This window comes from Lingula anatina, chromosome 2 (assembly GCF_051362555.1).
Source record: "Lingula anatina isolate TDL-2025a chromosome 2, LinAna3.0, whole genome shotgun sequence".
NCBI classification, from domain to species: Eukaryota; Metazoa; Brachiopoda; class Lingulata; order Lingulida; family Lingulidae; genus Lingula; species Lingula anatina.
The window spans coordinates 31253360-31269664 of NC_141768.1; the positions used below are offsets into that span (position 1 = coordinate 31253360).

Sequence of the window (16305 nt, forward strand, 5' to 3'; positions counted from 1 at the left end):
AAAAACAACATAACTTCTAAAATAATGGCCCAATTATGCTGATTTTCGAACTCAACCTGTGTTTTAGCAGCATTGACCACTCCTGTGAGTTTAATGACAATTGGCCTATCTGTTTTCCTTATATTGTGTTTATAGTGTTGCATATATGCTGAAAAGGGGAAAAAAAGCATAACTACTAAAATAGTGGCCCGATCATGCCGCTTTTTCGAACTTGACCTTAATTTAGTAAGATCGATTACCGCAGTGAGTTTCATGACAACAGGCCTATCAGTTTTCCTTGAAATGTGTTTACAGTGTTGCATAATTATATGCTGAAAAGTGAAAACATCTTAAAAATGACAGTTTGAAAAATTAAAAATTAAAGAAAAAATTACAAAAATATTCCACTAAAGCTGCCATTCAGTCTAGGTGCATAACCATGATATGAATCATCCAACTTGAGTTTAAACAGTGTAAACAACTCACAGAAATATAATATATTTTGTTTTACTACAAAATAGGCAGTCATAGCTATTATTCTGATATCTGAACTTGTCATCAGACCATGTGACCTCTATAGATGGCTATACTTTGTAATAATTTCTTAAGAGATTATAACAAAAAAAAAAAAAAAAACCACTTTTTAGAAAAAAAAAAAAATTATTTGCCAAAAAGAACAGTCAAGTTGCAAATATTGCACAACAGGTAGTATCAATAAAAGTTAAATGTTACATGTCCTTGGGAGTTATAAGTCCCACAATGAAAATTCCAGTCTGTGAAAGATAAAAGTTCACAAAATGTACAACAGAATAACATGGTCAATAAGATTACAGTTTCAGGACCATATGTGAGAGTTCAAATTCACATAATGAAAATCCCAATATGTGAAAAAAGATGACAGTGCATAAAATAATATAATTACACAATGTTTAAAGACATAAAAACCAACACAACTCCTTATGTGGAAAAGGGTCAAAACACGGTATTTGAAATGTCTCTGACGGGACATTTTAGAGACAATTTTAAAAATTACAGTTGGTAAATGATCCACATGGTTACTTTTAAATACATTTTTATTTAGCTGGACCATAAAGGATTATGTAAAACAAGCAGCTAATTTGTATTGAAATAAATGTGGGAATTACAATCACTTAAAGATCGGTCTCTGACGGGACATTTTTGACCCCTGTATTTTTTTACTAAAACTCCAATGCAAAATTCTCTTTGAAATTTCATTTAATCAAGACTTTTGTAATTCGTATTGCAAGGTACAAGTCTTGGGAAGCAATTAATGCACAAACAGGCCAGTTTTGTTTTCTTTCCTTGGCAGCATGGGTTGTTAAGTGTAAAAAGTCACTGTCTCTGACGGGACACTTTTGGGCACTATTGAAAAATCTTAGAAAAGAGGTTTAAAAAGTCACATTTTTGTATGTAGTGAATCTTACTTGATGGTTATTGCAAAACAGCATTTCTGTACATTAGAAAAATCACCAGATACAATATGTTTATAATATTAATTAATTAATTATCATGACACGGCGATAAGGCACAGTATAATTTTCACGTAATCCACTGTCCATTACTGCTATTTCTCAATATCAATCAACACTGTCCATGATAGTTCACATAATAATTCCTGTTTTTCAATTAGTCTTAGAAAACATATCTTTTCTGCACTTTAGAGATTTTTTTCAACCAGTCACATTAACAGGTGATGGAAACAAGTTAAGTCCACGAGTGTCTATGCTAGGCATTGGAAGGACTTCCTTGGCATTTTTACGGGAATCCATGCTTTATCTTCTGTGGCAGGGTACACAAAGATTCTTTTGCCAGAACCTTCATTACGTTAGAAACTGACTTCCATTTTGCCGTCTTCAGTGTCATGGGTGACCTGACCTAAGAATTGTTTTACTCCTTTCCTGGCAGCAAACTCCGCAATGACAAAATTTCCCTGGTGAGACTGAGCTGTGCCTTGACTGACACTGTCATAGTGCAGATGTGCAGGCAAATCAAAGTCCACAGTCATATGAGTAAGTTTAGCATATTAAGAGGGTTGCTGGTACTGAGAATTGGTTGACACAAGTACATGTATACCTGACTGGGGCTGGGGCTGAAGCTGTTGGAAGTGTTGAATTCCTGGAACAGATGGACAGTTTACCCAGCGACTGCTGATGGGCGCGGTAGCTGCTACAATATCTGCTACAGACAGGTACATTACGTTGACATTGGGGCATAATTCTTTGCCAGCCAAATAGAATTGATAAGGTGTATCTACAACCATTTTTCTCTGGAGCACAGCTCCCCAAACCTGATGTTTCATTTCCCCTATGATTCTATCCACTGGTCCTTTGCCATGGGCAGTGGTATAAAAAGTACCACAGTGCTTCCATACCAAAATCTCATTCATGATAGTACCTTGTTTAGACAGTAAAAACCAATTTTTGAATTGAATGGGGGTTTGGGCTCTGTCTGACCAGTAATGGACTTTGCTGAATGATTGCTGGTGTTGGAGGTCTTCGAGAATGGCCTTATTACAAGTAAAAACGGACTGTTTGTTATGGTGCAGATCATCAGATACCACAACATATGGTTGGAGCTGGAGGTCTCCTTCAGACTCTGTTCTAAATCATGCACATGCAGTGAACAGAATTACCTGCTCACAGTTCTAGTGCTTTGACATGATCTCTGACGGCACATGTCAACACCTAATCACTGACAGTCAACCTAGCTAATAATCAGTAATAGTTAATGAATTACCCAGTAATGATCAGTTGCAAAAGAAAAATAAGAAATGTAACACACCAGAACACTTGAAAATGATTCAGTTGAAGATGTAAAACCTTGTGTTTTACATCTGTCAGAAAATGTCCCGTCAGAGACTGAAAATGTCCCGTCAGAGACAATGATAAAATGTGGCAATAAATTCACTGTTAATTGTTTTAATTTTGTAATTTTTAGCTATAATCATTACTTATTATTATTTAAAAGAGGATTTGAAGTTTCATTTATACAACCTACCAGATGTGGAAAATATGAAAACTTTTCGAAGTCAAATGTCTCTGACGGGACACACCACTCCTAGTGCTAAATAATTTTTTACTCAAAATAAGTGAAAGGTGGCAGTTTTCTATGTTAAACTATTACTTCTGATTAGTTTAACATATTTGAGTGATAAAAACTTGAAAAAACAACCTAATATCTGACTCAGGCCAATATGACCACGTGTCCCGTCAGAGACAATTTTTTTTTCCTTTATGTTTCCCAGTGGCTCACAGAAAAAGTACTGGGAGTATATCAATGAAACTTACATTGTCTGAAAATTTGATTTGTTTTCTACAAAAATGTCAAAATTTTTAATTTCAATGAACAAAAAAAAATTTGGACACCCATGGCACCGTTACTGTGTTTTGACCCAAAAACAGAAAATGCACAGTGCTTGTGGTGGATGGGAGTTGAAAGTGATATCTTGAAGATGCTAGTGTTTGAAAAATAATTAAAAGAAAATGTAAAATAAAACATAACAAAGAATTCCAATAAAGCTGCTATTCAAACTTTAAATCTAGCTGTGTAATTACTAACATGACTAACATTTACCTGCATAATAATCATTGATTCCTTATTATGTGACACAGTTAAGAGAGATATACCCAGGGGACTTTACAATGAAATCTCATTGTGTGTTTTATGTAATCTCATTAAATGGCCACTTGAAAATTAATTAAGCAAATTACTTTATGAACGTGTGTTTTATGTAATCTCATTTAATGGCCACTTGAAAATTGATTAAGCAAATTATTTTATGATCCTGAATTAATATACTGCCATATACATTTATTGCACCATAGTTCACTCTATAGAACTGCATTGCTTCCAAAACAGAAAACAAGCACAATGGTTTTCCAACACAAGCTGCACTTCAGTCTTAGGAACTTTTCAGTAAATTTGAGTATCATAAGTAACATGGTTTTCCCTTAATCGCTATCCTGGCAGCAGTGTCCAAAATACAGGTTTCTTCAACTTTCATGCAATATAACATAATACTTTACAGCTTAATGACCATCAATTTTTTTTAAAAAAAAGAAAAAATAAAAGTATCATGGATATTCAGAAAATGTGATATGGGAAGGTCTTCAAGACCATGGAAGTTCAGAGTCACACATTCAAAATGCCAAAATGTAAACAAGAGATAACTTTACTGAAATGATTTTCTTTCCATTTTCAACACCTTTTTACATAAAACAAAATAATCAATTTACTGTCATTTTTAAATGATCATCTAGGAAAATTGTTGACATAGGAAAAATATCAATAGAACAATTTTAAATGTCCAATTTGCTCCATTCACAGATTCTGAACATAGTGAATGATTGGATCTGACAAACTGCAATGATGAGTTCCTTTCCATTTTTGATACTTTATTACACAAAGCACGATAACAGGTTTACCGTCATTTTTATATAATCAACTAACAATATTGTTAAGAAGCAGAAAAATGTCAAAACAACACTTTTACATATCTAATTAGTTCCATAATGAGACTGTTAACATGCCTAAGAATTAAATCTGAAGAAAAAAACACTTATATACAAAAAGGCTAATAACTTCATCAAAACTTAACTGATCAAGCTTATTTTCAAACTTGATCTGTATACTAGTCAGACTAATCACTGCTGTGAGTTGCAAGACAAAAGGCTGATTGGTTTTCCTTAAAATGTGTTATCAGTGTTGCATATATGCTGAATAAGGGAAAAAACAGCATAACTGTTGTAAATATAGTCCAATCAGGCCAATTTTCGAACTTGAAATGCGTATTATGAATATTCATCAGTTTCAATCCAAAAGGAAAAACATTTTTACACTGATCTTGTTATCCATGTTACAAAAATGCTGAAATTTTGAAAAAAAAAAAAAAATCAAAACTTCCCTAAAATTGGCTGGATCATACTGTATTTCAAACTTGACCTGCGTATTATGAATATTCATCAGTTCTGTAAGTTTCAAGCCAAAAAGTAAAACGGTATTTCACTTATCGTGTTATCGGTGCTACATAAATGCTGAAAAAAGTGAAACAAGACAGCACTGTTCTGAAATGGGTTTATTTCCATTTTAAAGACTTTTTTAACATAAAACAAAATAAACAGTTTACTGCCATTTTTATATGATCAACTAAGAAAATTGATGAGATGGGGAAAAATATCAATAAGACAGTGTTATATGTCCAATTTCCTCCATTATGAGATTCTGAACATAGTGGATGATTGAATCTGACAAACTGCAATGATATGATATGATTTATTTTCATTTTTGACACTTTATTACACAATACACGATAACAAGTTTACTATTATTTTTACAAAAGCAACTAACAATGTTGTAAAGATGCAGGAAATGCCAAACAAACACTTTGACATATCTTATTAGTTCAATAACGTGACTGTTAACATGCCTAGGAATTGAATCTGAGGAAATGTGAAAAAACAGCATAACTTCTAAAATAATGGACCTATTATGCTGATTTTCCAACTCAACCTGCGTTTTAGTAAGATTGGCCACTCCTGTGAGTATAATGACAATTGGCCTATCTGTTTTTCTTATATTGTGTCATCAGTGTTGCATATATGCTGAAAAAAAGTGAAAAACAGCTTAACTTCCATAAAAGTGGCCTGATCATGCTGATTTTCAAACTCGACCTGTGTATTATGAATATTTATCAGTTCTGTAAGTTTCAAGCCAAAGGGTAAAACAGCTTTTCCTTTATTGTGTTATCGGTGTTGCAAAAATGCTGAAAAAAGTGAAAAAACAGCATAAATTCCCTATAAGTGACCCGATCATGCTGATTTTCGAACTTGACCTGTGTATTATGAATATTCATCAGTTCTGTAAGTTTCAAGCCAAAAGAAAAAACAGTTTTCCACTTATCGTGTTATCGGTAAAAGTGCACGGCGACGACGGCGACGGCGACGACAGACACAGATGACGGCTATATGTACAGACACATCTGTGTCTGTACATAAAAACCCTGGACTAATGTTGAATGCAGGAATGGGGTCGTTGACCATTGGTAAGTACGGGAAAATTGCCGTTTATGCCAGGAAAATTCAATTTTTGGCCAAAACGAAGAGTAATTCTGACTTTAAATTGGACCATAGAAGTAGAGAAAATGGAATGCCAACTCCGCGAGATTTGTATTGCCCTCTGTGTTATGAGCTTGTGACCACGAGAGTTGGGCGAGAGTTGGGTAGTTTTACTTCCGGTCAACTTTCGTTGCACTACATGTGAATGGGGAGCAGGCGTGCTAAGACAATTGAGCGTCATTTTGACAGATTTTTGGTTCAATTTGATTAATAATGGCCTCGAAGTTGACATTATTGGAGGTAAGTCTGTCTCTTAGCTTGATTAAACGAAGCTGGATTGCAGCATGTGGATAAAATCGACGATAATCGAGCGATCTCACACAAAGCACGTGGACAGCCGGCAGAGTTTTACTTTCCCTGTCGTGATCAAGTAATGATATATCTGTACAGCAACGGAATATTAGTCCGAACTAGCCGTGAACTGTAGTTTGACTGCACATCATACTTGAAAAAAGTCGGAATAAAATTCTGTCCCTTAACTAGGGAATTTGATATTTAATGCTTTTGTTTACAACTAAATACAAGGCTGCTAGCAATTTTCCTGCCAAGGAAAAGGCGACCCAATAATTTTTTCTACCGATATTAAATCACCTCATTAAGTTGAATCCTACTCACATTCATTATCATTAAAATTTTGTATTTGTTGTAAGTTATTTTTTTCCAAAATTTTAAGTAAATTTTCTGTTTATTGGATGATTTTGAAGAGAGATTCAGTATGCTGCAACTCGCCGTACAGAGCACCACGCAACCAGTAGCACCAGCCTAGTATGTTGCAATAAATAAAAATAACCATCTTTCTGAACATTTTTTTTGTTTGAGAACATTTTTATATGATTAAACATTTTATAGTTACATGGAAATTGGTACAGTACATTCCTTTTCGTTAGATATTATGCATTTACATTAATAATGAAACATGATACAAATACAAAAATAATTTGCTGACAGTGCTTTTGTAAATTTACTACTTCAGGTGACTGAAATCTCACAATTAGTGGAGCAATCCCTGGAAAAGCTGCATCCAGCATTTTGTTGACATACAGCAGCTATAAATATGCAAAAGGAAACTTCAAAAGGTACATTGTTAAAGAATATATTTATTTCAGTATTTCAAGGCTTTTATCAAAATTACAAAGTTCCAAATATGTATCAGTTATAGTAGAAATAACAGCTGTTACTGCATACATAATAACAATAATAGCAAATGAATTTTACTCTTGCCCTGCATATAAAATTTTTATATTTCTATGGAATGTTTTCTTGTCTACTTTGATCAATCATCAGTATATGATAAGAACAGTGAAATTTAGAGAAATCAGATATAAATACATAAAGCATCTTCAGCTGAAACGTTTAGAAAATACAATGATTTCAGTTTAGAAATATTTTGCAATTGTTTAATACACTTTTGAACATGGTAATATTTCAGTCTAATGTTCAAGAAATCCAAAAAATAATTTATTTCCTGTGCCTTAATTATACCACGCACTTCCAAAACTATATAAAAATGTTTTTACTTGTTTTCCATGTAATACATCATGCCTCATCTATCTTTAAAAGCATTTTATAGTTTGTTATTTTCTCCTCTGTTTATTTCAATTTTTTTGTTTTATTTTTTTTTAAATTTTATTTATTTATTATTATTATTAATTTTTTTTCTACTCTTAGCTGCAAACCATGGGTTATCTGATGCCATCACCTAAGATAGCTAATTTGGAAGTGCTTGATTTTACACCTTAAATTTTCCTTAAATAATATCAGCACCTGTTCACACAGTTTGAAGCCTCATACATCTGACCCATAGAATACTATAGGTGCAATTAATTTATTTAAAAGTGTAAATGCAATATTGGGTTGAACTTAATCACAATAGTATTTCAACCTGTTTTTAATAATGGTAACTTTACCTTGCCTGCATAGTTTATTATAATGGTAACTTTTTCTTGCCTGCATACTCGATTTTTTCTCAGCTCTTGTTCATGTTATACTATGGATTATTCTTTAATATATGGTGACAGGCAGTGAAAGTGCATCAGAAAACTTTCTTGTCCTTTTTTTAACGAGAATCGATTCCAACTCTCTTTTGGTCATAAAAGAGTGAAATGTGTGACTGAATAATGTGTCATATTTCACATGAAAACTGTCATTTTCTTAATGTGCCAAAGGAACTTAAAATATTATTTGATAAATAAATGCTATGATTTTATTGACTGTCAGTATACATTTAAAATCCAATGTTTTACATAGCCATAGTTAAAAATAAAGATGTATTGAAACGGATTTCTCAAACAGCAATATTCTTGGATATGTCAAAATCTGGAGTCAGACATAATTAGTTGTACTCTGCCATTAGTACTTTTAAAAAACGTGCATCACTAGCATACAGTTCTAATTTAGTTTCAGGTTTCTGCAAACTTTTGGGACAATATATATCTCCCTGTTTGGTAAAAAAGTCCAAAGTCTCCAGGCTGAACAGAGAGGCATCCCAGTCAGCTATTTTCACTGCTACAACCAGCATACAAGACATTACAGCAGTCTGGTTGGCAGTTGAGATCTTCAGTTAAGTCCTGGATGCACATTTCATCAGCCCTACTAGTGCAGAAAATGTTGTCGATTCCATCAAACGGACAGAGGTAGACATCACACACTATAATGATTGGTGGTTTTTGTAGTCAGCAAACTGAAACATAGATGAAGGGGAAGTGATAACAAGGAAAAACTGAGTCAACTCGGAGATAAAAGTACACAGCCAGAAGCAGACATTGCAGGCTGCTAAGTCACAAGGCAGACTTGCATCTATCACTACAAATGCAGCCTATGTTGATGGAAATGAAAAAATTTTAGGAAAAAATTTCCTATACAGATACATTTTTCCAATGCTCTAATTCTGTTATTCCAGACTGCCATTTTAGTTCTACATAACATGCTAAATGTACAAATTCTGCCCTTCTTATGCACATTTCTTAATTTATACATTTCTATTTTAAAGTAAGGATAGTCTCAATTTGTATGTAACTACAATCAGTTTCACCATACATGTGTGCACTGCTAAATGTCTGATGTAAAAAATAAAGCTATGAAACCGAGACATAAGTCCTCATTTGGTAAGCAAACAGCAATGTTGAATTTAAGTTGTAATAAGGAGGTGAAAGGGATGTTAATTCATTTCAATCGAGTTCAATAAACTTTCATGAGATAATATTAATCCCCCAATTATACAGCCTGAATGTACACATACATTTAATGAAACAGTGCTTCAAAATACCTGGAACAGATCTCGACTTTCTCAGGATTGAAGTAGCTGTCACATCTGTTGATGCAGTGGATCAGCTGACTTCTCCATTTGTCTGAAACCTCAGACACTCCTGTGGATATGAAAAGATACATGTACCACCTTAATTCTTGTACTCGCCTTGGAAATGGGAGTTTGTGGAATCAAAAAGCTAGCATTTAGGCATATGAAGATGTAAAATATTGAACATTATGAGATATCATAAATTGTCGTTTTATTTATAATTATTGTGAAAGTAGATAGTCATTCACTTGGGGAAACGTGGAAGAGAGATAATAATAAAATGGTTTGCTTGATTATTATTTTGTGTTGCTTCAATTTTACCTTAGGCAAACTCATAAATTAACTGTGAAAAGAAACACCCTTGCCTTTCTGTGAGGCACTGCATAAAACAACAAAACAGAACTCCTTCCTGACACCCTTGAAAAGAACAGAATAAAAATTTACATTTATAATAAATTGTCATTATTAGACCAACATAGTCAGGTATATCTGAATCATATGTTGAAGCTATATCTCCAGGAGTAATAACCAGCTATAACTGATCTAGTTTATTGTTGCAATGATTCTCTGGTGGGATGGCCCAACTCCAAGTATGACTTGGATCTTTCCGTTTTTTCTATTAAACATGTTCGTATTTTGCTTGTACAAATGCACTTAATGAAAAGGGGATAACTAAATATGTAATATTTATATGTATGAATAGTCTGTGTTTTTATTAACAGCTTGGATAACGACATTTAGTTTACAGATTTCTCGAAGACCGTGCGTGGACACAGATCGAGGGATTAACGGAAAAACAATCAGCGTCAGACGACCATTGTATTCAAGGACAGATCATATCATGAATGAGTCTCTCACTCCTAAAATTTACGCCTAAAGAACACAATATTGTATTAAAATACAAAAGTTATTACTTACATTGCGAAATTATCTTCGGTGTTATCTTCGGTATACACTCCGTCACACGCACCAAAAAAAGCGATTTGGTTTTTAATGATTCCGTTTTCACACCAACAAAACTGCAGTTGGAATGTGCCGACTCCCGTTTACGCCATGCCAAATCACATAATCGTAAAAACTAGCTTTAGTCGCTATGTGCAGTAGTTTTACAACATGTTAAAGCGTGAGTTGAATGCAGCGGCATGGAAACCGGAAGTAAAACTACCCAACTCTCGCCCAACTCTCGTGGTCACAAGCTCGGCCTGCGAGATTTGAAGTTGGCATTCCATTTTCTCTACTTCTATGATTGGACTTATATGCAAGATTAAATATTCAGGAGTTCACAAGTATGAAGAAATGACTTTTTATCTGAAAATAAATCCACTGCATTTTCCAGGCTCATTTGACGGAATATTTTGGTAAAAAAATACATTACATGTATGACTACACATATTAATATTAAACTTACAAAGTTTACCAAGAGGTATTAATGGAAAAAAATGGTTTTGATGAACAACCAGAAAGATTTCAGAAGTATGCCCATGGAGCATTTGTAACAAGCGGGTTATGCAACTAACCTCTGATTATGACAATCACAGTGAATCAGACTTTTCCGATTTGGGTTCAGAGCATAACGTTTCAGATGCTGACAGTGAAGAATCTACTTGAATAAATTCACTTTGAGACTAAGAGTCCCTGTTTCAATATCGTTCTTGCCTGCAATTGGTTTAATCAGGTAATTTTCAAAAAAAATCAGGACTGGCTACTTTTGGTCAGGGCTGGATACTTTTCAAGTTGCCAGCCCTGCTGTCCGGCTTCAAATTTATACGAATTTCATACCCTGCAACTTGATGTCATTTTTTGTGCTTAATTTTTGGCTGAGATGTGGCAATTGTAGCAACGTACCCTAAAAATCTGTCTTCTCCATCTTCTACTGACCTCTATGATCATTTGTCATCTGAATTACATAATAATGTACAGAATACCCTGTGGGAGCAGACGGCTAGCTCGCATGGCGGTTATTTAGGAAATTATTAGACTTGGCCTCGTTTTCAAAGAGGGGAGGGGGGCGCAGCTCCAAGAGAAAGTAGCCCAGAGACCGGTAAGATGTAGAATACGTGTTTATACAATGGCCTTTCGAGTTTTATACTAATAAACTTAACGAGACGATAAAGTATATAATTATGTGACATTTTATACACCAAAGGAATATCCGTGCATCGATTTCAATGAATGTTCTCTTATAGTTACTGGCGAGTAGCAAAATTGGTACTAGAAGTTGTGAAAGGTACAACATTGTAAACTAACCATAGGCATGTTTTAAAATATATGAATCTTAAATTTGGCTTTAAACATGTTTACTTTTTCCTGCGGGGTGTGGGGGTGTGTGCAAATGTATTGTATCAATTTTGAGAAAAAAAAACATTAACCCAAAATAAGTTTTATTGCGCCATTGGTTTGGCATTTTGGGTGGAATAGTGTCATAAAAGTGGCAATTTATAAACACAGATGAATAATATGTGTGTTTGCATGTCTTGTCAGTAAGTGATAGGCAAATAATCATTTAAGGGACTGTTGGTATTGACCATTATGGAATTTGGTTTTTAGTCTGGTTAGGGTGAACCAATCTTAATTAATGCTCTTGAGGATATGGCAGCTAGCATCTGTGTTTTGTTATCATACCTTTATTTTCCATTTGTGTATTGCAAATTTAAACTTTGAAGGTGCTGAAGGTCCAGAGGACCTGCACTTCATGTACCAGAAATAAATCTACAGGTCCTTATTCTGTGGAGGTCCTTCAGTCGCTTCTTACATATGATTAATTTCTCTCTCTCTTTCTCTTTCTCTCCTTTAGTCGATGTTTATATATGATTCATCTCTCTCTCTCACTCTCTCTCTCTCTCTCACACACACACACACACACATACACACACACACACACACCTGCAAATACATCACTTTTAAGTTAATTTGTGCCGGCCTTTAAAAGGAAATTACAGTTGTTTCACAAAAATAAAGAACATATAGTAAACACTCAATCTTTTTGATGGGCAAAAATTATCAAACATTCAGATACATCATTTCATAAGTACAATACTTATTCTTTATAGCATTTGTGGTGCTTTTACTGCATAGAATATAACTATATAGTAGTATGTTTCTAATTTTGTTTGTACTTTTTCTGCATAGAATATAACTATATAGAAGTATGTTTATAATTTTGTTTGTACCATCCCATAGGAATGATCTGATTTTTAGAAATTATGACTTGGAAAATACTGAATACAATATTTGTAAAAATCACAACTTTTTCATATGGAAAAGATCAAGTAAATGTAATTACTATATAATGGGAAGATGAAGATCATCTGTAAAACTCATCTTTTAAAATTTATAATTATTGTACATTAAATGAAACAGAACCTTCAATGATTAGGGCATGATAGTGGGTACACCACAATTTGTGGTGCCCTGACTTGCATGTGTTTTCTAACATTTTCAGGCCTTGATTCAAATTGGGTTTTTAATTGAATGATGGGTGTGCAACTTTGCCCAAAATTCAATTCCAGATAAACTTTGTTTATCAATACTGTCATGAATTAAATATAAATAGTGCAGTTTAAGGTAAATGGTGCTGTTTAAGTTTACCTATTACAAATATTGCAATCTATTATTATTAATTTCAGTGTGTATGCGTGTGAGCGTGCAATAAATGTAGTAAGAAATTTATTTAGAGATATTCTATTGAAAACTCTATTAATTTCTTCTAGGCTTGAATAGAATGTATAGGACCAGGATTAATCCTTTTGCCAAGCCTTCACCTGCAATTATCATAACAAAAGCACCCATCATTGCCAAATGCTGTGTGGCAATGACCACTATCACAACCTCTGCAATACTTCTAAGAGATGAAAAAATATGTTCTTGAGCTGTGCTCTTGCTAATATTAATATTTATTAGTTATCAGTATATAGAAATGCAGTTTGTGTAATCATTTTAGGCTTTAACCACATGAAGTTAGTTAAAGTGTAAGAGGTATATGCAACTTAACAATGTATTGTTTTATTTTTAATGTGCAAGTTTTTATATATATATATATATATATATATATATATATATATATATATATATATATATATATGTTGTTTACAGGCAAAATCTACTTATAAAAATTAAAACAAGTTTATTCAAATGAAAATAGGGATTGTCAGGGTGCAAGTCACATCTTGGTCCTTGTAGCTGTTGACTCTCAGGGTGCAAGTCCTGGTCTTTATAGCTGTTGATTTTCAGGGTGCAAGTCTTGGTCCTTGTAGCTGTTGATTTTCAGGGTGAAAGTTTTGGTCCTTGTAATACATGTATATCTCGCCTCTCACATGCTTCCCCATGCTCTGGTCGAATGGAGCCCAGATTAAATTATGATTTTATACACATATTAAATATGCACATGCATGCACACATACTAACATATGCACACGTACATACGAACAGTGTTGCTCAAGCAAGCTGGTCTTATACTACTAAATCTGGTCTTCATGAAAATAATTAATTTTTTTAATGAATAGACTTTGAATGAGTTTTCAATTCTGTATTTTTGCCCAAATCCTATTTGTACACAGATAGTTCTTATTCCATATTTTTGTCTTCAGGCGACATAAAAGACAGAAAGAGTGTGTCAGATGCTGAGAGCATTAAAGAAAGAGGTAAGATGGTATGCATCAATTTAACAGGCATTCATTTAACACACTTTAAAAATTTACCCACACAATAAGCGGACTCTCTTGCACAATCACTAAGTTAATTCACTGTTATCTGTTTTTATTGCATGTATATCTTTGAATATGTGATATCCTTATTGTGGACAAGTATGGTTTCTTTTTTTTCTTCAGTTGATGTTAAAAACATGATGGCTGCAACAGCAGACATGAAGGAGAGATGTTAAGGCAGCAGGGGCAATAGAATAGGGATCTATTTATTACACTGATGGAATGTGACTATGAATGTACACACACACACACACACACACACACGTGCATACACATTCCTTATGTTTTGCCAACACAGTTTGAGCTTTTTGTAAGTTTAAAATGATACTTGGCAAATTTGTTAACTCTGGTCAATGGTCAATATTTTGATGCAGTTTCATACTTGAAATAAGATGCACTGACTGCTTATTGAAGGTTATTTATTATTGCATATTAGTAAGTAATACTGTGTCATATATTTCAGTTCCCAAGGACTGCTTCCAATCAAGGTAGAGGAAGTCTTTTCAGATCTTGCTTTAGATGCAGGACAAGCACATAAATGGTTATAATTATTATCATTCATTATTAAATCTAATCATTTCAGACATTTAGAAATGAAAAAAAATTACAGTATTTATAAAAGAACAGATTCATTTTACAGTCACAAGAAAGTTCTTTTCTTGTTTCCTTGCTTTAATGACATCATAACAAAGTTAACTTAAAGAGTTTTAGAGGAAAACTTAGTCAAACAGCTGGTAAAACTGTACATGAAAGCAGTAATTATATGATAGCAGCCAGGAGCTAGTGGTTGTAGAGTTACTGTCAACATCTTTTTACAGCTAACACACTTTAACTGAATTTTATTTTAATATTTTCATCTTTCATTTTTCAGGGTGGTCAGTGCACATCTATTATTAGCTCTGTGGCAGACAGTTTGAACACTTCAGAATATCATTTTCTTAAAATACCTTTATTTTACTGGTACAATATAATATTGATTATGTTATTAAATGGGTTTTGTCTTTTTTTCTTTTCTAAATAAAAGAGAAAAATTTGCTAAAAGGTGATTTTAATATTTATAAGTAGCCAGCAATGTTGAAGGGTGGGATGCTGAAGGGGGGTTGTTGTTATCTGAAAAAGTGAATTTTCTTTATTCCTTCAGTTGATCCAACTTGGGATACGTCACAGTAATGGTACCATGATAAGTTTTAGACCCTTTCCAGCAAAAAGGGCAATTTTTTCAAATCCACATCCTCAAATATGGGCCTAAACAAATAATTTGGCCTGTACACCATAAATGGATTTTGATTATAGTTCAAAAAACGTTGACTTTCATCCAAACTTTTTTTCATTTATAACTTTATCCATATGTGACTTTTGAATAATGTTTTTATTTTTATGAACTGTCCCTTAAAGTAGAAATTTTCCTTCATTTGGGTTTTAATTTAAAACCTCTACATCACTCAACTAAAAAAGAAATGACCACTTTATGTCATTCTCTGCTTTTACTGAAACAAAAACAAACCCAACACTTGGTTACTGTCAGGGCAGGAAGTTTTATTACAAAAAGTGTGCTAGATGTTAACAGCACTGAATACAGAGCCCTGACAGAAATGTCTGTACATTATTATTATGTACTCCTTTAATGCACTCATGAAACATGCACATACAAATACTAGCTAATACATACCTTAACTTGTAAAGATAATGATGCAGTAAATTAGGGACCACAGTTGTAGATGTTCAAGTTTAAACACACTGGACAATTTGGAGAAGAATAAATACATGCCACGCCCATACAATGTAAATTGGCTGGTACAAGTGTAATTGTTCAAAAATGTAACTAAATCAATGCCATGCTTGCTTTATACATAAAAGAGAATAACTTTATAAAAGAAGATTCAAAGAGAAATAATCAGAAAAACGGATTGACTAATAAATGCACATATCAATTCCATTTTCAACTGTTATCATTTTGAACACAAATCTGTCACTCAAAAGGCAACACCTCACACTAACTGTTCGTAACAGGTAAACAATTCAGAGAAAACCATCAGATTATAAAAAATGTGAAAAAAAACTAAGTACACCCAGGAGTCCCTCCTTCCACAAGGCAGAGATTTAAGATTGTACAACTTTTAACACAGCCCAATACACAAGTTGTGCAACAGTTAAGGAAAGAGAAATTATTTCCAAAGTCTGATGATAAACACTG

General features: G+C 33.4%; 3 long non-coding RNA genes across 3 annotated transcripts; 2 read left to right on the forward strand and 1 right to left on the reverse strand.

Annotated features, from left to right (window-relative positions):
* The first annotated feature begins 6145 nt into the window (after nt 1-6145).
* LOC147763585 (uncharacterized) lies at nt 6146-9704 on the forward strand. Its single transcript, XR_015332862.1, has 3 exons — nt 6146-6353; nt 7087-7189; nt 8511-9704. It is a non-coding gene; the product is annotated as an uncharacterized LOC147763585 (long non-coding RNA).
* On the reverse strand, nt 7191-10588 carry LOC147763586 (uncharacterized). Its single transcript, XR_015332863.1, has 3 exons — nt 10327-10588; nt 9352-9825; nt 7191-8793 (listed from the first exon to the last, which is right to left on the reverse strand). It is a non-coding gene; the product is annotated as an uncharacterized LOC147763586 (long non-coding RNA).
* A 771-nt stretch (nt 10589-11359) lies between these two features.
* On the forward strand, nt 11360-15092 carry LOC147763587 (uncharacterized). The gene is made up of 4 exons (XR_015332864.1): nt 11360-11449; nt 13995-14048; nt 14235-14652; nt 14983-15092. It is a non-coding gene; the product is annotated as an uncharacterized LOC147763587 (long non-coding RNA).
* Nucleotides 15093-16305: the final 1213 nt, after the last annotated feature.